This window comes from Caretta caretta, chromosome 1, assembly GCF_965140235.1.
Source record: "Caretta caretta isolate rCarCar2 chromosome 1, rCarCar1.hap1, whole genome shotgun sequence".
Taxonomy (NCBI): domain Eukaryota; kingdom Metazoa; phylum Chordata; order Testudines; family Cheloniidae; genus Caretta; species Caretta caretta.
In genome coordinates, this window is record NC_134206.1 from 55,101,065 (window position 1) to 55,126,579 (window position 25,515).

At 44.7% G+C, this 25,515-nt stretch overlaps 1 protein-coding gene across 1 annotated transcript in view; it reads right to left on the reverse strand.

Annotated features, from left to right (window-relative positions):
- The window catches only part of LHFPL6 (LHFPL tetraspan subfamily member 6), a 219,053-nt gene that overhangs the window by 22,567 nt on the left and 170,971 nt on the right, over positions 1–25,515 (reverse strand). The window lies entirely within an intron of this gene.

The window sequence follows — 25,515 nt, forward strand, 5'->3', positions numbered from 1 at the left end:
GGAGATGTGGGGGCGATGCTTCGGGCAGGAGCAGCATGTGGAGCCCCCTGGCTGCCCTTGCATGTAGACGCCAGAGGCGGGCCCATGCTGCTGCTTCCGGGAGCCGAGCAGAGACACAGCATGCATGGAGCGGGGCAAACCCCAGACCCTGCTCCCTGGCAGGAGCTCGAGGGCCAGATTAAAACATCTGAAGGGCCAGATGCTGCCCCTGCGCCGTAGTTTGCCCACCCCTGTTTTATACTAAACTACCATCTAATCTGAGAAGTGGGCACTCTGCCTCTAGGCTGAGTCACATGGGCAGGAAAATGCCCATGTGCACCTGTTCTGAGGCTAACCAGGACATCAGTCTCCAGGGCTGTCAAACTATTAAACTATTAAAGTGAAACTTTGCAATTCTTCATTTTTAAAATGGGACGTTCAATTAAGGTATTTGTGTTTGGTTGGGTTTTTTATTTATTTTTGTCTGTTTGTTTTGAACTTTGACATAAAATGTAGCTTTCAGAGGAAAATCACACTCTCTCTCTTTCTCTAGCACCCCTTGGGGATCCCTCCTCCCTGCCCCCTTTTCAGCCCTGGAGCCAGAGATAAGGCTCCCTTGGAGGCTGGGGAAGTTTTGGGGCCGGCTCCCATTCATGGCCCTCACAGGGCGTGGGTGCCCCTGCACGTGCAGCCCCAGGGAGGGCAGGGAGACCTGGGAGCAAGCGACAGAGTGGAGCAGGACCAAGTGGCTGCCCTGCAGGGCTGGGAAGCGGCAGAGCCTCCATCTCAGCTTGGCATGGGGAGAGATGACCTCCAACATCCTGGCAGCCACCTCCTGCCTGTCAGCTTTGCTCCCTGTTGCAGGCAAACTCTGTGCAGCAGCGAGGAGGAGCTGGAGCTGCAGGAGGCTGTGGGGAAGTTTCAGGCTGGCTCTCGCTTGCTGCCCTGACTGTGCATGCTGCCCATGCGTCCCTGCACACACAGCCCCAGGGAGGGCCTGAGAGCAGAGCAGGGACTCAGCGGCTCCCTGCAGGGAAGGGGAGCAGCCAGGATGTTGGGGGTCTTCCCTCCCCCAACCATGCTGAGCTGGGAACTCTGCTGCTCCCCATCCCTGCAGGGCACCACTTAGTGCCTGCTCCACTCTCGGCCCCACACCGTGCTCCCTGGGTCTGCATGTTCAGGGGTGCCCAGGCAGCGTGCACCAAAATCTGGCTGTGCTCTTCTGACCAGGAAGTAGCTCTCTTTGCAAAACGCTTCTTCTGATCTGTCTCCACTGAAAACCCTGCAGGCTCTCTGATAGTGCCCTTGCAGACTGGTGCTCAGCAGACAATGGGTTAACGCTGACCTGAGCTGCTGCCCTTAATAGACTGCACCACAGATTGTTGCATAGAGAAGACTAAGAAAGTTGCCCCAGGGAACTCTGGGATACATCCATAGAATTTACAGGACCCAAGTCAATCCAGGGCTGTGTGCAGGCAGGAAAGCAATAGGGCTCAGACCCTAGGTCCCATCTTAACATGGGCTCGCACCCTCCAGCTCTTCATGGTCCTGGATCCCTAGGTTCAAGCCTCAGATTAACACAATTGGTGTGTGGATGCAAGGCGGATTAGGCTAGAGCCCAGGCTCTCGCCTGTGCTTACATTGCTCTGTAGACATACGCTGTCAGTCCAGTGGAAAAGAAACTCTGTAGCTAGCTTGGATTTAACTTTTCCTTTTTATGCTTCAAAACTGCTACATATTTTGTTTGGAAAATTCAGCATACGGTTAAACAGGTGCCACGTTAATCACAGCATTTAAAAGATGACTGCTTCTGATTAATTAATGCAACAATCAGTCATGCTCTATAATTGTTCCAACATGAAAAAGTAAACCAACCATCAAGCCTAACCATTCTAATCCTTCATTGCTTTTCTCGCTTTCACGTAGTCTAGGGCCAAAATAGACTGATTTAAAGTCTATGAATTCGTATCTCCGGAACCTAGAACATACGATTTTCATGAACCATTTCGGCAAAAGCAAGTGAACTTTTGAACCTATGCTGGAAGCTTAACATTCACCTGTGCTGATTTGTCAGCCCCTCATGCCACCCAGAATGGATGTGTATTTTGCCAGAGTCCATCTCTTCATAAGATCGTCACAAGGTCATGATCATTGCAAAGATGTAACATTTTTATCAAACTTTCTTCTCCGCTGTTGCTGCCCCCGCTGCTGAAAGGGCAGCGTCTAACTCAGAGGTGGGCAGCCTGCGGGCCGCATCCAGCCCGCGGGACTGTCCTACCCGGCCCCTGAGTTCCTGGCCCGGGAGGCTAGCCCCCAGCCCCTCCCCTGCTGTTCCCCGTCTCCTGCAGCCTCAGCTCACTGTGCTGCCAACGCAATGCTCTGGGCTGCGAGCTCCTGGGGCAGCACAACTGCAGAGCCGGGCCTGACCCGGTGGTGCTCTGTGCTGCACGGTGAGGCTGCCTGTCCTGGTGCAGCCGTGCTGCCAGCCACCGGTACTCCAGGCAGTGCGGTAAGCGGGGAGGGGTTGGATAGAGGGCAGGGGAGGCCGGGGGTGTGGATAGGGGTCGGGGTGGTCAGAGGGTGGGGAATAGGGGGGTTGGATGGGGCAGGAGGTCCAGGGGGTGGTCAGGGGATGTGTGTGGGGTGGTGGTGGATGGGGTGGGGGTCCCGGGGTGGCCAGAAGTAGGGGTCGGATAGGGGGCGGGGGCCAGGTCATGCCTGGCTGTTTGGGGAGGCACAGCCTCCCCTAACCAGCCCTCTATGCAATTTCAGAAACACGATGCAGCCCTCAGGCCAAAAAGTTTGCCTGCCCCTGGTCTAGCTAGTGATGGTAAACTTTTGGTTGCAGCTTTACAAGGGGAGACTCTACAGGGCATTTAAAAATATACTGCATAGTTTTATTTTTTAACTTCATTTTGATAATGGCCTTGTAGAAGCTTGATAATTGATTACGACTTACATAAACCCAGGGGCACATGGCACTTTGCAGATTTATAGGTCAACAAGATCATTACAGAGCTTGCAATCTAGAGGTGTAATCATGTCTTTTACCTAGCGCATGGAGCACTGGGCCAAGATTAAGGAGACCTGGGTTCTATTCCCAGCTCTGCCACTGGCTTGCTGGGTGACCGTGGGCAAGTCACTCGCCCTTCCGCTGCCTCAGTTTCCTCATCTGTGAAGTGAAGATACTGATACTGATCCCCTTTAGAAAGCACTTTGAGATCTACCGATGAAAAGTGCTATATAAGTGCTAGGTATTATTAATATATAGGCATTGGCTCCTGTTGGGGCAGTGCAGAGCTATACTAATTCACGGGAAGCTCTGGGAGGAACTCTCACTCAGGATCCCCTTGGAGTTATTTGTCTATCTAGGAGGTACTTGTTTCATCACATCACCCTAGCATCTGAGCTCCTCGGAATGTAGCCTTACAACACCCCTGGGAGATAAGGAAAGAGTGTTATCCTCATTTTACAGCTGGGGAACTGAGGTATGAAGTGACTTGCCCAAGAACGCACAGGAAGTTTGGGATAAAACCAGGATCTCCTGAATTCCAGTTTCATGCCTTAGCTCCAAGACCCTCTTTCCTCCCCTTAGGGCAAATGATCAGAAAAGCAGTCAGGTTTGCTAATCAGGTTACTTTGTCTCAGCTAACTCCTGAGACTACGTCACATCCATGAGCCCAGAGCTCCATTACTTCCTGTGAGGTGGGTACAGAGGGACACAGCTGCTGTAGCCTTCCTAGCTTGCCCTCTGTGAAGTGCCATGATACTTCCTGTGGCACACGAGGAGTGAAATCCTGGCCCCACTGAAGTCAATGGAAATTTTACTTTGGACATCACCTGGGCCAGGATTTCACACTAGGAGGGAGCAGTACCTGTGCTGAAAAAAACACATAAGCTGCAGATGTACCTGGCCACTGCTCAGGGCACAAAGTTTCTTGAGTCTTTCCATCCTCTTGCATAAACCTGGGGCAGCCAGGCACAAAGGCCCTAAATAAGGCACATCGTCATAAACAAAGGACGACAATAGATGATGGAGGTGGGGTAGAGGAGGCAATAGACAATAAAGGGGGAGGACAGTCCGCACTGTTGGAACATAAGCATTCAGATCAGGTGTGACCCACGGTTATGGGCCAAATTCAGCTCTGGTGCATGCAGGCACAGTTTTACTGGTATCAATGGAGATGCATCTGTTTACAACAGGGCTGAATTTGGCCCTTTGTGTTTTTCTTTCTTTCACTGTCGTTCCAGATTTTTATTTGTAAGTTTTGTGCTGTTGTTTTTAAACAATTATATCAGGTGTGAGAGAGGGAGTGGTTAGCATGGGCAGAAGATTAACAAAGGAAGGGGAGGGGTGTTCTAAGGTAAGATCTGAAGGAAAAAAAGGTGGTTCTTTGGTACCTAGGAGAAGGGAGGCTGTTCTGGGGATATGGGACAGTCTGGAAAAAAAAGTCACAGAATGATGAGCGGAAGAAGGAAACAAAGGACTAGAACATCAGTCATGTTCTGGTGCTGTTGAAGCAATGACTAAAACATCATCAGGGGTATGTGATGGGGGAGAGCTGGGCAGAACCTGGAATAAGGAGTTTGAACAGAAAGCGCTAGGGAGCAAGTGAAGGGCCTAGAAGAGGGGAAGACATAGTTGGGGGAACAAGAGAAGCAATTTTCTCTTCCTGACCATTTTTTTTTTTTGAAAACTTCAACTTTAATAGTGGGAGCATAAAATTAACCTAGTTTTGTTTGCTTCCTCCAACATATAGTAGCGGATAAGCTCAGCATATCACATGAGCCTGCCCCCGCTGCCCCAGGCAGCCTGCTCTAGGGATATTGTTTGATATTTATCCAAGGCTGCAGAGCTAGCAGGAGCAGGTAGACTGACATAAACAATAGCCACTTTGAATTATGTTCTCAGTCAATTTTAAACATGTAGTGAGTAGAGGTTGTTCCCCAAGCAGTCGCAGTCGTAATGTAGGCCCAAACAGGGCCTCTCAGACTAGGACTGAATATTTACAACATATATAAAAGTTTAGAGACAAAGGTCTTCCAATCATTTTGTAACATTTATGGCCTGATTGCCAAAGGTTCTGAGCAGCCATAGCTGTGAGTGAGGTCAATGAAAGCACCTCACCTCTCAAAAAACAGATAGCTACAAGAGACTGGGAAAGCACCAAGATACTAAAGAAAGCCCTAAGCAGCAAAATGGGTCCTGGGAATTTCTCCTCCTTCAAAACTCCTTCTATTCAAAGCCAGCTCAGCATCCTGGCATTCAAGTGAAAGGAATATTAACATAACAATGTTATTCCTGCCAAGAATGCATAACAAACTGTTAGACAGCCCTTGCCAGTTACTCTCATCAGGTGGTAAAAACGTACAGGCTGCCTGTTAAACTCATAAAGGGCTGTTTGTTTCCAGTTCAATTTAGGTTTTGTTTCGTTGACAGTGTTTTTTCCACAAATACTGCTCCAAACATTTCCCACCCACCCCCTTTTATAGGCCAACCTCTTCCGAACGTCCTGTTCTGAGTATTCTCTCCAACCGCACATTTGGATACCGTGACTCTGTGCCTTTGGGGAGCTAATGTTTTTTCCTCACCCAGATTTCCCCACATAACTTAACTGCAACACAGAGGGTGGGGGAATGGCTTTCTCTGGAGGGTCACCTAGATAACATTCTCTACTGGCCAGATGGGAACACTATATAAGCGGTGCTGCCAGCTTTCTGTATCAACAGCATTCACAAATATTTTATATTTGCAAAATTCTCACGGACCAGTGACCTGGAAAACGACACTCCTAGCTCAGCTACAGAAAGCTGACTATTGAAGTGTCCGCTCTGGAACATACTATCATTTTATATATTACATATTTTTATATATTACAATTGAGAGACAAAACAAAGTTAACCAGTATGTGTGTGTATATATATATATAAATTAATTTCTTAACTTTATTTTGTCTCTCAATTGTAGTAGCTTCCTAGAAGGAAGAATATTGCCTATTAATTTTGAGCTTATGCCGTTCCTAATGAAGTCGATGGCAAAAGACCCAGGATTGGGTCTTTTTGTCCTTGAGTTGACAAGGATTATGTTTTGCTGGATGCCTAATACAGCAAAAGCCCAAATGGGCTTCTTTTTGTCTGTTTTTTGTCTCTGCACAACATGTTGGACATCATGTGCATGGCTATAAGACAGGTATTGCAGAGCACCAGGCAGAACTCATTTATTGACTTTGGTGTGATGGCTTTTAATTCCTCTGACAGAGCAGTGGATTTAAATAAACCTTACATCTGTAGCCTAAGGGACATTCCAGGGCAAGCAAGCCGCATTTCTGAGCCTACACAAGTCCACAGCAACCTTTTCAAATATTCCCAGGCTATCTGTATTCTACTCCTGGGTCTGTCACAGACCCCTTTGTGACACTAATTTCTTCACTTCAGCCTCCTTACCTGTAAAATGAGGATAATAATTCTAGTTTATATTACAGGCATGTTGTGAATCTAAAATAATGATGTTTGTAAAATATTTTGGGATCCTCAGATAGATAGGGCTATACAAGTTCAAAGTTTTATTTGTTTATTATTATTATTATAAATGTGTCAAAACACCTCCCATATATTCATTAGAAAAAAGGGACATATTCTGTTCTCAGATACTGCATGTATCTCTCACTAAAGTATTTAACGTCCCCATTTGTATATCTGAGGGCCCAGTTTCAGAGGAACAGCCGTGTTAGTCTGTATTCGCAAAAAGAAAAGGAGTACTTGTGGCACCTTAGAGACTAACCAATTTATTTGAGCATGAGCTTTCGTGAGCCACAGCTGTGGCTCACGAAAGCTCATGCTCAAATAAATTGGTTAGTCTCTAAGGTGCCACAAGTACTCCTTTTCTTTTTGAGGGCCCAGTGTGGCTCATAGTATGCGGATATCTCTCTCCTCAGTTTTCCTGGTATAAGTTTTTCCTGGTATAAGTCAGCTACTGTCATTTACTATGTGTTTGTAAATTACCTACACAAAAGTACACTGACCTAGATGAGACCACTAGCAACATAAATGAATAATATAATTAATACCGCTTCTGTGTTTCAGCTTCCTTTTTGGTTCTTTCAACAAACTAGAAAATTCTGGGGCCTGGCAGAGTCAAAACATCACAAATCAAAAGAAGCATCTTGCCATGGCGAAGGACTACACAGTCAAAGGCATTGGGTCTGGTTCTGTTCTCAGTTATTTATGTAAATCTGGAGGAATTCTATTGAACTTAATGGGAAGAAAACACCATGAAGCCAGTGTGAGATCAGAAACAAAGCCCATCATGTACACGCAGTACTTGTAATCTGGTACTAATTGATAAAAAATCTAAGGTATGGCTGGCATGACCCTTGAAATGTTAAGCTGCTCCAAAGGACGTGCAGCAGGAGCAAGCAGTGCTCTTGCAAATGATTGCACCGTGTTAAATAGTTCACATTTTCCAATAACTAACCCGTTGCACTGATTTCTGATTCTTACTATTTTTGTCACCCAGGAACTAATAAGCCAAAATGAAAATGGCAAATAATTGTGTGAAGACCAGATCAACTCCCCATTCCAAAGAGACACACTCTCCCCCACTCCCAATGAGCTGTTATATTTTCAGCAACAAGCAAACATTCAGTTTCTTTTGTGGAGTATAAGCAAGCCACTGTGGTTTCCTTTATCTATAAATCTGCACTGACTTCTGACTCCAGGCAGTGACAATGAGATCAGTCAGGAAGCTGCCACCTAACTTCATGGCTTCCCTAGTGAAAAACTGATGTAGCTAAATTGGCCCCTCTCAGCCAAGAACTGATTTTTTTTATTCATCCAGAACAACCAATATTGCAGAGCTTTCCACATTTCCTGACAGACTCTGTAAAATCAAAATAGGATTAGCTTTTCTGAGACATCAAGCTTACGATGAGACCCAGAAGCACAGACAGCAACTGCTTGAGTGCAGAGAGCGAGGAAGATGTAACAGGCAGAGATGTATGTGCCAGCTTGGTGCACAGAGGTTCTTTGTGCACTCTTTTCAGTGAATACTGAAACAACCCGAGCCCAAATGGACTGGTCAGTGCATGGAGCCACATGACAGTAAGATGAAGGGGGTTTAATTACAAACATACATACAGATGGTGTCTTCTTGACATTTTCAAAGTAGTCAAGAAGAGTTAGACTCAGAGCCCATTATTTTTAATGGGAGGTAGGTGTCTAAATCCTCTAGATTCCTTTGAAAATCTCTGTCTCTCCTTTTAATGTAACACTTCCAAGAAGATTACGGGTCTGATTCAAAGCCCGCTGAAGTCAATGGAAAGACTCTCATTGAGTTCAATAGATTTTGGATCAGCCCTATGGCGCCTGTCCTGTAATCTGACTGGCACCAGTGAAGCCCCATTGACTTCAGTGGGACTCTGCATAGTTGTAAGCATTCACCTGGATCAGGAGCTGTATGAGCATCAAGCCTGTTTACTATAATCTCCAGTTATTTTCAACCCTGATATTTTAACATAAAAGTTTGCAGATAATTCAGCTAGTCACAAGGAATATTGGTTGTGCTGAAAGGCTTCAGCCTCCACTTAAGAGCTAAGTTAAATCAAACTGCCCTGAAAGCAATGAAAAACCCTAACCTAATTTGGAAAGTTCAGTGGCGAGCCAACACTGATTTAATTCCAGCATGCACATCCTGGTCTGCCCAATAGTTAGAGTATTTAGCCTGCAATGCTTTCCAACTCTCCACACCCAGCCATGCAGCTGCTTAACATGCTTAGAATGCCTGTGGCATTCTCTAGAAAAAAGCATCCAGTTGTAATTACCATCATCTTTCATCTTTTGTACCCATTACAATCATCAAAAGAAAATTTAAAAAAGGAACAGGAAGCATGCAGATGTGTCCATAAAATGCAGATTGATAAAAGGAGAGTCACAGCTTTCAGATGTGATGGGATCAGTCAGTAGAGAGGTCTAGCTTGTCACTGCAAAACCCGTGGAGTAATGAGCATATCTAAATCCATTTTGGATGACATGCTGGGTCATGGAGGATGAGCTGGCAGTATAAGCAGCCCTCTGGAGTGATTTCACAACTGGAAGTGAAGGGCTTCTTACTCTGTGCACAGGCCGGGAATCTCTGAATCACTTCTTTCATTCTGATAGTCACCACTAGCTTTAAACACAAGCAAAGCAAGCAGCCACCTAGGCCCTCCTCTTTTGGTGGCCACACTCACCATGTGAGCTCTGCAGTTCCTGGCTTGACACACTCTCTCATGCCAGAAGCAGGACTGTAGAGAGGCCTAGCCTGATTGCTTTCCTTCCTTCACCTGCAAATCAGAAGGCAGGGCCTCTTGATAGCATTTGTACTTGAGTTTGCTAGGATGGTTAACCAGCCTCTCCAGCTGCACATCAATGAGTCAATCAGGTCATCTGGTTCCTAGAATATAATCTATGCATTGTTTGGTGCAGAACCTAATACAGTTAAATTGGCCTTAAGGAACCAGAGAAGAGATTGGGGCCCCAGGGTCTTCTAGGCATCCCTTCTCCTGCCATAGGATGCGAGTACCTCAGTGGGAGTTCCTTGTTTGCTATGGTAGAAACTAGAATCCTGGGGTGAAATCCTGTCCCCACTGACATCAATAGGAATTTTTTCAATGACTTCTTAATTAAAGGTAGAATAAAATTGTACTGGACTTTGGGGATACTTTAAGTGGTTGCTTAAGGCTAGGCTGTTTCATAGCAGTGCTCCTTAGCACAGGATTCAGTGTATTACCAAATTCTCAGACTGGAATGGAGAAGGGAAGGTGGGTCAGACAGATGAGCCCGGAATGTGAATCTTTCCCACTTAGGCCCTTCCTGGGGGAGTGCACCTTGATGGGGTGGGAAGGCTTGTGTGTTCCAATGACCCTGTGAGCTATGTCATTTTTAGTTCTTTGTAGGGTCACCTAAGCTAGACAGGTCAAAGGGTAGGGACCAGACATAAAGCAACCCACTCGTCTTCCAGGTTGGGGTTAAGCGATAGGCCAACAACCTATCGCTATAAAAAAATCTAATTCTAGAAACACATGATGCTGCCTGTTAAGCTTTAGAAAGCTCCTAATCCATTTCCATCACCACTCCAACAGTTACCCATTTTATTCAACCTAAACAAGCCTCACTACCCTGGTACTCCAAACCCAATAGCTCCTTGTGGTTTGCCCTTTCGTTGGTCTTTAAGCTGGCAAGTTCCTCATTTGCTTTTTCTTGTAAAACTACATAAAAAATACACAAGTAAAATTTGAGATGAATGGACTGGCAGACCCCTGGATCACAATCAAGGGTCCTACAATTGACATGGCAGTAAACCGAGTTATCAGGGTGATAGGTGGTAGAATGATGAGTGACAGTGAGTGAGCTTCATCCACCCCCATTATAGACACATTGCTACAAAACAGACAATAAGCATCACTATTGCTCATGTTGTAGGCATGACTAGCACTTGTCTTTAACTCCCACTTTGAACTTTAAAAGTGCTTTATGTTCGTATGGACTGGAGTTTGTGACTCAAAACCAATTAACTTACAAATAGTTGCTGCTTATGGCTGATACTGCTAAGCAGGGAAAAGGCAGACAGGAATTACACTAGCATCTTTACACAGAACTAAGTTTCATCACGAAATTATAAAGTGATGATTTGTGGCATTAAGCAACCAGACCGCCACTAAGAGGTAAAATATTAACATCTATTAAAATCGTGGAGAATTGTCTGGGTCTGGACAAGTCTGAAACAATACATAGAGTGGATTAATAAGCCGAGAGACATTAACTAGCTCTGACTATGTTATAAACTCAGATCCATCATCATACTCCTTGAAGCCCCCTCTTATTATGTTGCACACACGTGGCAGGATGTCGGTCCATTTGATTGTTGTCTTATTTAAGGCCTGTAAAGAAAAGCCAAATCTTTAACTACTTTATCCCATCTCTTTAAAAGGAGAAGCCTAAACACAGTACAGGATTCAATGGAGTATAATGGAAAAACTAATGGTGATCACTGGGGAAAGAAAGTGGTACTGATAGCAGAGAGAGTGCTTAACTTCAGACTTATCCTTTTACTCTGTCTTCTTGAAACAGGCTTTGCTTTCCAAACGGGATACACAGCCAATGGTGCTATACCACTTGTGGTCACTGAAGAGCATAACACCTTTCACAGCGGTGTTAGGGGATTTTATTCCTTTTGTGCATCCTACGTTGAATTGTTTCCTAAATTCCAATCAGTTACACACCACAAACCCACTGATAGCAGTGGGACTGCACAGGTGTCACTAAGGGCATACTCTGAAGGCAACAGCAAACAGATTGCACAGATGTAACTGAGGGCCCAAAAAACCTTTATCAGTGACAGTGAAGCATGAGATGAAAGGAACCCACCTTGACTTTTAAGATCCTAGGTTGAACTTGCAGGGTAAAGAGAAAAAAACATCTTGACTTGAGCAAATTTGATGTGCAAGTCACTGAGAGAAAATAAAAACTGAACTGCATGATACCATTTTTATAGTAATTTTTTCAGAGAATAACCCCCCTTTAAATATGTCCTTGTCTTTTTTCTATCTCCTGCTTTTTTCCCCTTAAGTCATAGTTTGGGACATTATCAAAAAGAAATCCTTTAAGTTTTTTTTTCTGGGCAATTCTAACAAACATTGCTCCATTGACAAATATTCAGGTCATCTACTGTACCTGAAAGAAACTCATTCCTTTCAAGACCATTTTAATTATGATTGTTCCCTTGCACATATTTTGTCTGTAAGCCATTCTGAAACTTCAAGGATGACAAAGTTTTCACATTCCCATCTGTCACTTTGAGCTACAGTACTTTCCAAAACAAGGTTCAAATGCAACACAGAGTTTGACTCTCGGTTTCATGCAGTTTGAAAAATCTCCTTGACATAATGTTTCCAAAGCATTTATCCATTATAAAAGGAAGCTTACAGCATGAAAGTGAGATTGAGCTAAAGGATGTGGATTGTTGTGTCATTGGCTTAGAGATGTGCTCTTGCAACTAAACTGGATTTAAAGTGAAATCCTATATGACAGAGTAGCCAAATTCTGCTCAGGCAAAACTCCCATTGACTTCAGTGGGAGGAGTGCCTGAATAATGATTTTAGAGTAGGGCTCAACTACATACAATAAATTTAAAATACTTCAGACAAATGCAATTTTAATCAAAGTGGATTTGAGGATAACTGCTGATCACTTGATGTTATAAATTGTATGCACTGTCCCTGAATTCAAGGGATGCATAAAAATAAGGACAGATCACCAAACTATGTTATTCTTCCATTGCTGTTTTTGGCATAACTAGTCATGCAGGCTCATTCGAAACAGTTCTCCTATAAATATGGATCTGCAGGCACTCATAGAATTCTCCTTTTATGGTGTTACAGTTAGAACTCCTATTCTCCCTCCTCTTGTATGTAGTTCCCCAGGGACTCCTCTTCAGGCAGAAGTTCTAACATCCAGTTTTGCCTGTGATCTCCCACACAGAAATTCAACCACTTTTCCTTAACTGTGAATCGGGAGGTTTTTTTCCACCAGATAAGAAAAGGGTAAGGTTTGCAAGTGTGATCTCTGGTATCTGCCTTGTTGGACAACAGATAAAACTGTGCCTCAGGATAGAAAGTTTTCAAACTTTTTGATCAAGAGCTCTAACTTTTCTAATTATTTGGGGGGGGGCTGGAGGGAGGATCAGAGCAGCCCCCAACAGTGCACTTGTGATCTCCATTCTTGTGTACATTCACAAACCATTACAAGGACAATTTAGCAGCCCCCTCCCATTTCCCCAGAGAGTCTGCAGACCCCCATTAAGGGACTATGGGTTAAAATCTGTGTTTGAGAACCTCAGAGAAGATTGCACTGACACATAGTTCAGTGGTTTCTATTGCAGACTCCGACAGGTCTGGCCACTAAAGGGCCAAGTGTGCTGTGCTACTCCAACAAGGGGCGGTGAGGACACGAGACACCCCAGCACCACCCTTGTGTTCCCCTGAGCACAGCAACTGTTCCCTCCTAGCAAAACACCCTACATAGGGAGGGGATGTTAACGGGTAGAGTTATGGCACAGGAGCCAGACACACACACTGGGGAATATGCAGCACTCCCTCAAGAGATGTCGCAATCGTCACAAATTCCAGAGTTCCTCCCAGCCCTCCTCATAAGGTGGGGCAGCTCCACGCCACTCAGTGCCTGCCTGGTGCCACTGAAACCCTTGAAATAAAAACAACATGCCTGGTCAGGATTTTTCTTCCAAACAGTCAAGCAGAATGTTGGAAGGATCCTCAACTTAAACACGCAGATAGCGGGGGAGGGGGGGGGCAAAATTAAAAAAGCTGTTAGTTTCTGCAGGGATCTTGCCTCCAACATTCTGCTCTCTCTTTTGGCCCATTAGTCCCCAGGTTTTCAAAGGTTTCAGAGTAACAGCCGTGTTAGTCTGTATTCGCAAAAAGAAAAGGAGTACTTGTGGCACCTTAGAGACTAACCAATTTATTTGAGCATGAGCTTTCATGAGCTACAGCTCACTTCATCGGATGCATACCGTGGAAACTGCAGCAGACTTTATATATACACAGAGAATATGAAATAATACCTCCTCCCACCCCACTGTCCTGCTGGTAATAGCTTATCAGATTTTCAAAGAAAGCACAAACTGCCCAGGTTTTCACTCAAAGCCCAGATCCCCAGGTTCCATACAAATACATGCAGGCCTCCAGCTTTGTTAGCTTTCCTCCTTTTGTTTCATCAGTGTCCTGCCTGCAAAGGACACTTTCCCTCTTGTTCTGAGCCATTTTCACATTGTGAGCACAAGTTTCCTTTTGCAGCAGATGCGAGAAAATCTCAGAGAATGATTACTGATGGAAGAGTAGCTCCCTCTTCCCTCCCTCCCCCTTTTCAGAAAGTATATGAAAGAAGGCCACTGGCAGCAAGAATAAAGAGGTGCAGACAGGAAAGGCATTATAAATGCCTCTTAGATGCAAGCATCCCGCACAGCAAAAAGCTGCGATCCTCGCCAGCAGCTTTAGCTGTAGCCTGAGTGTATCAAAAGAGAATCAAATGTAGTTTTCAAAATCCTAACCATAACTTTTGAACTGCCTGTGGGAAACAAATGCACAGTCTGTGACATAGGATGTGGAAGAATCTTCATTTCACTTTGATTTTCACTTGATCAAAGGTGGCATGTTCATTACTGCAGAGGAGCTCCAGGCTCCTGGAGGGAATTCCCTCATAAGGCTATCTTGTTACCTATGGGATAGCAGCCCCCTTTGCTCTAATTGTTCCTGACAGCTTCTAAAATAATATTAAATACTTCAGATATTGTGACGGGGGAGGGGAATTAAAGCCCAGTTATGCTAATACATGGAATAGGAGTTAGTAAACGGCTGGATTACTACTTAATAAAAGTAAAACTCCCGGGGTAGAGGCAGCTGCTGATGCAGAAAGGTGATTAAAAAAGCCAGCATAATTTTCAAAACGCTGTGCATTAGGGGCCTGACTTTCAGAGGTTCTGAGAACCTGCACCTCCCATAGCCTCCACCCTGGTGTCCCGCACCTTTGAAAATCAGGCCCTATAACTACAAATCAGCAGTAAACAGATTCCAGGTACTACAAAGCATCACCTTAAGCACCAGAATAGAACCCTAGTAGGAGACGTTATGCGATCTTTAAATAAAATGACATCATCGTATATTATCCATTACATGACAGAATTATTTGTTATACAGCACAATAGGTGCCTGTGGGCCTTTTTATAGAAATCTCCCAAGACAGATCTCTGCCCATGTGATTTGCTTTGTTTTGTTGTACATACACCCTGTTAGTTACCAATTTGGGAATGTGAGGTGGGGGTTAGGTCGGGCACAAGCACAGGAACCAGGTGGAGCTGGAGTGCAAGTCAGCAAAGCTACGTCAAAGCAGGTTCTGAGGAGGGACTTGGAGAGTGAGGTTGCTCGGTGCCTGGGTCCAGGGAGGCTTTACCAGGCCTAGGGGCAGCATGAAAAAAGGCCTTACTGGGAGAAGGAGACAAATGAAATCGCAGGGTGAGAGCAGTGGGTAGGACATAGGGGGCGAGAGATGGGAGTGAACTGATCTGTGTTGTATGTGGGGCTTTGGGTTTCTCTTTGGAAAAACCAACAGACTATTTACTCAGAAAAATTACTCAATAAACCATGCGGGCATTAGAAGAAAATACAGTATTAACGCTGAGCTTTCCCTCACCAGTTCCATTATATTGCTGTCCCTTCTTCCAACGCCCAGATTTTTAAACAAAATAAACTTTATTTTGTGCTTTATCTTTTATAGTAAGGAGATACTGCCATTATGCCCAAATGCTGCAGCTGCTCCAGCATCTCCCAGGAATCTTACCCATTCTCACACAGGAGGATGTGACTGTTGGGGGATGAGAGCAGATCAAATCAGCTTCAGTCAGAGTCCTGTGTGCCACTTTGGATCTGTATATCAAATCTGAGGAGGGCGTCATTGCTGAGGAAACAAGATCGCATTGCCTTCTCAAAGCAGCCTCTGCCGTGGCCCTAGGGATCCATGCCAAACTGTCTCTCTGGCTAGTTCCCAGCAAAGGTTTCCTCTGCTACAAAATGAACATGCAATTGTGTCCGACTGGCAGGGTTTGCTTTAAAAAGGGCTAGGATGGGAACAACAAGGTGAGTTGCAGATTGGAACCAAAATTCATGAAGAATGCTCAGATGGAATCTGGAATTTGACTGGGGAGTTCATTTTGTACAGCGAGCCATGCTCACCACTTGTACAATCTTAGCCTTGTGAAAAAATACAGCAAGTTTTCACATGGCATCAGACTTCTTTATGTGACAACCCATCTGTGTGCTTTCCCCAACATTCTGTGGCTCAAACCCAGATTGCTGACAGTTCAAACAGGCTTAGAGCTGCATAAGGCATGTGGCATAGTGTATTTACATTAATGGAGGGGTTTTAATTCACGAGGATAATTATGAACACTGATATAACAGAAGTTTCACAGCTAACTTCATGGAGCCAAACTATAAGATATTTTCCCTTATATAAAAAACATAATCCTTAAAAAAAACATGTTCTACTTTTGAAAGTAAAAAAGGCAGATTTATTATCATTATTTATTTGAATTGCAATGGCAACTAGAGGCCACAATTGAGGTTGGGGTGCCCATGTGCTTATACATAGTATGACACAGACTCTCCTCCAAAGATGCTCCAATTTAAGGCCCTGATCCTGAAAAGAGGACCATGAGGGCAGACCCCTACATCTGTATGGAGCCTGATTGAAGTCAATAAGGGGCCTAAGTAGAAAAGGCAGACTAAAGGAAGGATTATTATCCCCATTTTAGAGACAGGCTCATGTTTGAGTATCCACACCGCCTTGTAAACCTAGGTTTACAATTCCTGGATCCAGGTCCGAAAGCTGTGCTAATGTGTCCATCCTGCACTACATAGACCAGAGGTGGCCAACCTGAGCCTGAGAAGGAGCCAGAATTTACCAATGTACATTGCCAAAGAGCCACAGTAATATGTCAGCAGCCCCGCCTATCAGCTCCCACCCCCACTCCCATCGCCTCCCACTCACTGGCAGCCCTGCCAATCAGTGCCTCCCCTTCCCTCCCGATCAGCTGTTTCGTGGCATGCAGGAGGCTCGGGGCGGGGGAGGAGCAAGGTCATGGCAGGCTCAGGGGACGGGGAAGGAAGGGGTGGAGTGGGGACAGGGCCTGTGGCAGAGCCAGGGGTTGAGCAGTGAGCACCCCTGGCACATTGGAAAGTTGGCGCCTGTAGCTCCAGCCCCGGAGCCGGTGCCTCTACAAGGAGCCGCATATTAACTTCTGAAGAGCCGCATGTGGCTCCGGAGCCAAAGGTTGGCCACCCCTGACATAGACCTTCTAATTTGGGTCTGTGGCTTCAGCTGTATCCACACTGCAAAATGACAGGGCTTGGACCTGAGTCTAGTGGGACTTGGGCTCTCCACCATCCCCCTAGCTGGGTCCTAGGACCCAGGTCTTGGGTGCTTACTGACCTGAGTCAGAGCCCAGGATTAGTGAGCAGTGTAGACATACTCTTAGTGACTTCTCCAGTGACACAAAGGAAAAGTCTGTTACAGAGCCATAAATTTAACACAGATCTCCTGAATCCCAGTCCAGTTCCTTAACTACTAGAGAGCATCCTGATTCTTCAAGTTTTCAGACACTGATTAAGACTATCCCTTGGAATTACCTTGCCATACCACATATTTAACCTAAAGATGTTCCAAGGTATTTCACAGTGACAACTGCATGAGATTACCCAAAATGATTTATGAGCAACAATAGTCTGAGATGCCTGCTACAGCAGGTCCCTGCCAATCTGACCCGGGGGGAAATTCCTTCTTGGCCCCAAATATGGTGATTAGTTAGACTCTGAGCATGTGGGCAAGACCCACCAGGCAGATACCTGGCAAAGAATTCTCTGTAGTAACTAAGAGCCCTCCCCATCCAGTGTCCCGCCTCTGGCTGTTGAAGATTTTTGCTCCTAGAAGTCGCCGACGGGCCACATGCCATTGTAGGCAGTCCCAGTCATCACTTAGGTTCCTTTATCTGTCATACACCAAAGCTACACTAAGGTGATCAGACGGAAGAGTAGGGGGTGGGTATAAGGCACATTACACATCCGAAGTTACACAGCAGAACTTTTCCTTATTTACGTCCTTCACTTTGATGTGACTGTCAGCTCATTTTCATGATGGTGGAACTGGAACTCTGGTCCAAATTATATAACCAATGGGGAACATTACCCAGAACCTGCTCTGTCTGACTGGCATTGGTTTATTTTGTTTCAGGATGGAGCTATCCAGAAACTAAAGACAGGTACAAACAGACAATGGTGCATGTCTGTCTATAGTCCAGGAATATGTCTAAGACTCGGGAGGAAGTTATAATGGGCTAGATCCTCACCTGTTGTAAATTGCCGTGTAACTCCATGGAAGTCAATGAAGTTGTGCCAATTTAGAGTATTTGAGGTTCTAGCCCACCTTTCCTATTCCCACTATTTCAGATTACGTTCCACTGCAGGCCCTGCAATGTCTTCAGCACATGCTTAACTTCACTCACAGAGAGTTATCTCATTGACTTCCAAAAAAGCACATAGCAGCAGTGGCAGTGATGCGGCCCCTGAAGCTGAACGTTGGGATATTTTGTAGACCTATTAGTGCAACCTCCAACATTTACGCTGGTGACTAATCCAGCTGGTTGACAGTATGCTCCTGTGTGTGGCTCCAACCGCTCATTGTTATTCTCGCTTCCTACAAGCCTCTCAGAAATGATGCTTTATGAACAATGAATAAACCCTTCAATATACAAATCATTGTCTTAATTAGTTAATATTTGTAGATTATTTGAACAAGCAAGTGTTAAAAAGTAGTAGTAGTAGTTAGTCCTTCAAAAAGGACATACAGAGAAGACAGATTGATTCCTGAAATAATAAGCCGTAAAATGAAACTAAGCGGAGGGAGGGATGGCTCAGTGGTTTGAGCTTTGGCCTGCTAAACCCAGGGTTGTGAGTTCAATCCTTGAGGGGGCCATTTAGGGATCTGGGGCAAAAATTGGGGATTGGTCCTGCTTTGAGCAGGGGGTTGGACTAGATGACCTCCTGAGGTCCCTTCCAACCCTGATATTCTATGATTCTAAGATCAGCTTAGAGGCCCCTAGTAATGGAGTTCTAAGTGTTGGTAAGTGCCTTGGGCCCAGATCTACAAAGGTACGTAGGTGCCAAACTCCCATTGAGTTCAGTAGCAATTAGGAGCCTAAATACCTTTTGATGATCTGGGCCTTGAAACCTCCAGAGGAAAAACTAGGCTTTTATCTCCTCTTATTTAGTAAACATTATCTGTAGTGTTATAAAACCTCTCCACTCAAAAAACCCCACAGATTTCTCTGCTATGTACCAGCTGCTCACTGGCTGCTTGTGCTGTTGATCTCTGCTCGAATATGAATCCCATCATTTTTATACTTAAAATCTGAAATGGGTGCTTTTGTGCATGGCACTGTGTTTACTGTGATGCAAATGCATACCATCTGCAAATGGTCTCATGTCAGTGACATTTGAGAAAATCATGCATTGTGCAGCTAGCCCAGGCCCAGCAGTGGAACAAGGCTTTCAGTGAGCAGGCTGTGCTGACTCTCCTTGATTTACTTCCAGAAGTTCAGACACAAAGCCTCCATTTATCTTCATCAGTGCATTTGGCTCCCACTTCCTAGGCTTTTCACAATTCTGGCTGAGTAGAAATGCTTCTGAGATTTTTCTCCTCAGTCTTTTCTGATCCTCTCAGTGTGTGCCAAATATTTACCTGCCACTTGATCCTAGAGTACTGCAAATATAAATTGATTCTACCCCAGTTGCAACAATTATTATTAATGCACCTCAAAATATGAACTAAGCACACTGAATTCATCCTGTGTGTGTGTACAGCAGCTAGCACAATGGGGCCCCACCGTGAGTGGGGCCTCTAAACTGTACTGTAATATGAATGTTTAATGATAACAATAATGAAAAGATGAATTGCACTGGAAATACTGAGGGTACAATGCCACCTATACCTTGTTTCAAAGCTATTATATGCATTTCTATGGAAGTAGCAATCTAGAAAATCCATCAATAGAACCACTAACCCAGGAACCTATCCTTGCAATAAAGCCCATTGCCAACTGTGCCCACATATCTATTCAGGGGACACCATCATAGGGCCTAATCACATCAGCCACACTATCATAGGCTCGTTCACCTGCACATCTACCAATGTGATATATGCCATCATGTGCCAGCAATGCCCCTCTGCCATGTACATTGGCCAAACTGGACAGTCTCTACGTAAAAGAATCAATGGACACAAATCAGGCGTCAAGAATTATAACATTCATAAACCAGTCGGAGAACACTTCAGTCTCCCTGGTCACTCGATTACAAACCTAAAAGTGGCAATTCTTCAACAAAAATACTTCAAAAACAGACGCCAACGAGAGCCTGCTGATTTGGAATTAATTTGCAAACTGGATACAATTAACTTAGGCTTGAATAGAGACTGGGAGTGGATGGGTCATTACACAAAGTAAAACTATTTCCCCGTGTTTATTCCCCCCCCCCTACTGTTCCTCAGACGTTCTTGTCAACTGCTGGAAATGGCCCACCTTGATTATCACTACAAAAGGTTTCCCCCATGCCCCGCTCTCCTGCTGCAATAGCTCACCTTACGTGATTGCTCTCCTTACAGTGTGTATGGTAACACCCATTGTTTCATGTTCTCTATGTATATAAATCTCCCCACTGTATTTTCCACTGAATGCATCCGATGAAGTGAGCTGGAGCTCACGAAAGCTTATGCTCAAATAAATTGGTTAGTCTCTAAGGTGCCACAAGTACTCCTTTTCTTTTTGCGAATATAGACGAACACGGCTGCTACTCTGAAACCTGTCATTATGCAAGGCACTGAATTTAGCCGTATGGAGTGGAAATCTATCAACTTCATGAAAAAACTCGTACAGACACAGACAGACATCATCTTCCTTTCCAAATGCAAACAGATGGACATCATACCAAAAGGACTGAAGGTAAAAAATCCATTAGAATCTACATACCACACAGACTATGCTGACAGCTTGTGCCACATGATCTCAAAGAAACTGCGGAATCACCTGATCAACATCCTATACAGCAAACAGGGAAAGATTAAGAATGAGCTCTCAAAACTGGATACTCTCATAAAAAAACAACCTTCCACACAAACTTCCTCATGGCTGGACTTTACAAAAACTAGACAAGCCATTTACAACACACACTTTGCTTCTCTACAAAAGAAAAAGGACACTAAACTATCTAAACTACTACATGCCACAAGGGGCCACAACAGTGGTTCCCTTAACCCACTCAGCAATATTGTTAAAATATCCAACTATACTCTTAGCCCAGCAGAAGAATCTGTCCTATCTCGGCGCCTCTCCTTCTGCCCCTCCACCCCCACGAACATGATACAGTTCTGTGGTGACCCAGAATCCTATTTTTGGACTCAGGGAATATTTCCAACATACTGACCCACAGAGACCTTCCTACCAACACTACAAAAAGAAGGATTCTGGGTGGACTCCTCCTGAAGGTCGAAACAACAGACTGGACTTCTGCATAGAGTGCTTCCGCCGACGTGCACGGGCTGAAATTGTGGAAAAGCAGCATCACTTGCCCCATAACCTCAGCTGTGCAGAATACAATGCCATCCACAGCCTCAGAAACAACTCTGACATCATAATCAAAAAGGCTGACAAAGGAGGTGCTGTCATCATCATGAATAGATCGGAATATGAACAAGAGGCTGCTAGGCAGCTCTCCAACACCACTTTCTACAAGCCATTACCCTCTGATCCCACTAAGATTTATCAAAAGAAACTACAGCATTTGCTCAAGAAACTCCCTGAAAAAGCACAAGAACAAATCCGCACAGACACACCCCTGGAACCCCGACCTGGGGTATTCTATCTACTACCCAAGATCCATAAACCTGGAAATCCTGGATGCCCCATCATCTCAGGCATTGGCACCCTGACAGCAGTCTGGCTATGTAGATTCCCTCCTCAGGCCCTACGCTACCAGCACTCCCAGCTACCTTCGAGACACCACTGACTTCCTGAGGAAACTACAATCCATCGGTGATCTTCCTGAAAACACCATCCTAGCCACTATGGAGGTAGAAGCCCTCTACACCAACATTCCACACAAAGATGGACTACAAGCCGTCAGGAACAGTATCCCCGATAATGTCATGGCAAACCTGGTGGCTGAACTTTGTGACTTTGTCCTCACCCACAACTATTTCACATTTGGAGACAATGTATACCTTCAAATCAGCGGCACTGCTATGGGTACCCGTATGGCCCCACAGTATGCCAACATTTTTATGGCTGACTTAGAACAACACTACCTCAGCTCTCGTCCCCTAATGCCCCTACTCTACTTGAGCTACATTGATGACATCTTTGTCATCTGGACCCATGAAAAAGAAGCCCTTGAGGAATTCTACCATGAGTTCAACAATTTCCATCCCACCATCAACCTCAGCCTGGACCAGTCCACACAAGAGATCCACTTCCTGGACACTATGGTGCTAATAAGCGATGGTCACATAAACACCACCCTATACCGGAAACCTACTGACCGCTATTCCTATCTACATGCCTCCAGCTTTCACCCAGACCACACCACACGATCCATCATCTACAGCCAAGCTCTACGATACAACCGCATTTGCTCCAATCCCTCAGACAGAGACAAATACCTACAAGATCTCTATCAAGCATTCTTACAACTACAATACCCACCTGCTGAAGTGAAGAAACAGATAGACAGAGCCAGAAGAGTACCCAGAAGTCACCTACTACAGGACAGGCCCAACAAAGAAAATAACAGAACGCCACTAGCCATCACCTTCAGCCCCCAACTAAAACCTCTCCAACGTATCATCAAGGATCTACAACCTATCCTGAAGGACGACCCGTTACTCTCACAGATCTTGGGAGACAGGCCAGTCCTTGCTTACAGACAGCCCCCCAACCTGAAGCAAATACCAGCAACCACACACCACACAACAGAACCACTAACCCAGGAACCTATCCTTGCAACAAAGCCCGTTGCCAACTGTGTCCACATATCTATTCAGGGGACACCATCCTAGGGCCTAATCACATCAGCCACACTATCAGAGGCTTGTTCACCTGCACATCTACCAATGTGATATATGCCATCATGTGCCAGCAATGCCCCTCTGCCATGTACATTGGTCAAACCGGACAGTCTCTACATAAAAGAATCAATGGACACAAATCAGATGTCAAGAATTATAATATTCAAAAACCAGTCGGAGAACACTTTGATCTCCCTGGTCACTCGATTACAGACCTAAAAGTGGTAATTCTTCAACAAAAAAACTTCAAAAACAGACTCCAACGAGAGCCTGCTGAATTGGAATTAATTTGCAATCTTGATACAATTAACTTAGGCTTGAATAGAGACTGGGAGTGGATGGGTCATTACACAAAGTAAAACTATTTCCCCCGTGTTTATTTCCCCCACACACACACACTGTTCCTCAGACGTTCTTGTCAATTGCTGGAAATGGCCCACATTGATTATCACTACAAAAGGTTCCCGTTCCTCCCCCCGCTCTCCTGCTGGTACTAGCTCACCTTACATGATCACTCTCCTTACAGTGTGTATGGTAACACTCATTGTTTCATGTTCTCTATGTATATAAATCTCCCCACTGTATTTTCCACTGAATGCATCAGATGAAGTGAGCTGTAGCTCACGAAAGCGTATGCTCAAATAAATTTGTTAGTCTCTAAGGTGCCACAAGTACTCCTTTTCTTTTTATCAATAGGAGAAAATACCAGAAAACATATGACATATTTCTAGTCTTCCTAAAATCTGGAAATTAGTGTACAATGTATGCAAGTGATGAGCCTGATCTTGCAGCTCTTACTCATGAGAGCAGATGTGATGAGGTCTATCAGGCCTTCTCTGCCCCCTGCTGGAGTCATCAGCACATTGAATCTCCTTTGTTCAAGCCAGGCTACCAACAAGACTAAGTCCTCCAGGAGCCTATGGAGTTGCTGCAACTGTGACAGTAGTCGTCAAAATGGGTGAAATCCTGTCCCCAGTGACTTCAATGGAGCTAGGACTTCACCCAATGACTTCAGTGGGGCTTCTTGTGTACATAAGGAGCCAGATCCAATTCTATTCAAATCAAAGTGCCCGCCTCACACACTGGGAGACACTGACCTAGTTTGACTTCCTGCATGACACAGACTGTAGAATGAGTCCAATAATTCCTCCCGACTGCGTGTTCTGATAGGTCTTTTCCACCTGCGCCTTATGTGACTCAGAGAGTTGTCCTATGGACTGCACACTGGGCACCTTTGTTGTAGCACAAATTATGCACAGAAGCATCAGGAGAGCAAGTCAGGAGCATAGAGCTCATCCTGATGAAGGCTTTTCTGGAACATACATGTTCATTTTAAAGTGATCCCAGCTCAGCTTTTAGGTCCAGCATTCATTGTTTTCGTTACATTTTATCATCACTGAATCCTTAGCAGACCAGTAATTTGATTCAGGGGGAAATGGCTTTGTATCCCCCAAGAAGAAAAACTAAAGGTTTTATTTTTGAAAGCTGAGGCATCAATGGTGGAGAGTGAAGCTCTGGGATCCCCATTTAAAAGCAAAATGACATAGGATGGAAGGGTTCTAGCAAAGCTGATTAATAAAGCAATTTAGATAAACTCCATTTATGCTTCTATTTGTATAAGTATCTTGGTAACGGCTTACTTTGCAACTTGAACAAGTCTGGAATCTTAAGCGGGGCAGCAGAAATCTTGCTGAAAACTGTAAAATCTGTGGCAGAAGAAAGTGTGGTAATGAGGGTTTCCTTTCTTCTTCCAACCAAAAGCAATCTTCTAATATTCCTGGCATAACCACTTTCATTAAACATAATTTATTTGATCCTTACACAGGCCCCATGGGTTTACTTCTTTCAGATAGTCAATTAAAAACTCTTACATACTTTATAGCCCTTATTATGTGCACCAGAGACACTGTAATAAATAATGCAAACCCCCTTTTATACCCATTCTACCTTTAGAAAGAAAGAAGGGGTGGAGTTTTAACATGTTCATATTTCCAAGTGGGCTGAAAACCATTCAGCTTTAGTTTCCTTCTTTGAAATGATTTTTATTCTCAGACTGGTCTCCTGTGGCTTGATTCATTGCTAGGCAAAAATCGAGTTCAAATAAGCATGGACCATGACAGACAAACCTGTCACTTCCTTATGACATCCTGTCAGCTTCAGAAAAGAGGGAAGGCCTGGAAGCAGGACTAACAGGTTGAATGCAAATAGACAGACAGGCAGTGGCCTACTTTTAAGGGGTAATGAAGCAGAAATGGCCTAGCCCCAAACAGCATTTTTCACCCTCCCTCCTCTGGGTTCCTGTTTCTGAGTTTTCAGACAGTGCTGTTGCACTAGCCAAGGTGATCTGGAAAAAAGCAACGTTGCTTTAACTCAAAAGGCGCAGGGAATGCCTTGGAGAAAACACGGAATAAAGAATAACATATTGCTTCACAGTGAACTATTTAAATACAGTATTTTCTTTTGAGCAGTATGCTACACCAGGGATAACATTTCACAAAAGATAAGGCCCAGCTGCAAGGGGGGTGAGGGTGTTCTTGCAGCCAATCCCCAGGGCTTGGGAATCAAGAGGCCTGGGATTTACTCCTGGGTCTGCCTGTACTCTGTCTTTCTGTGTAACCATATGTGAGTCATTTAGTCTCTCTGGGCCTTTACTTCCCCATCTGAGGAATAGGGATAATATTTCTGAAAGTCATGGGGGTGTATCAGGCTTAATACAGGTCTGAAAGATGCTTTGAGATCTTTTGGTGCAAGGTGCTAATTAAGCAAAATATGAATTGTTGCTTCACCGGACTAGGGCACAACAACAGAACAGAACAA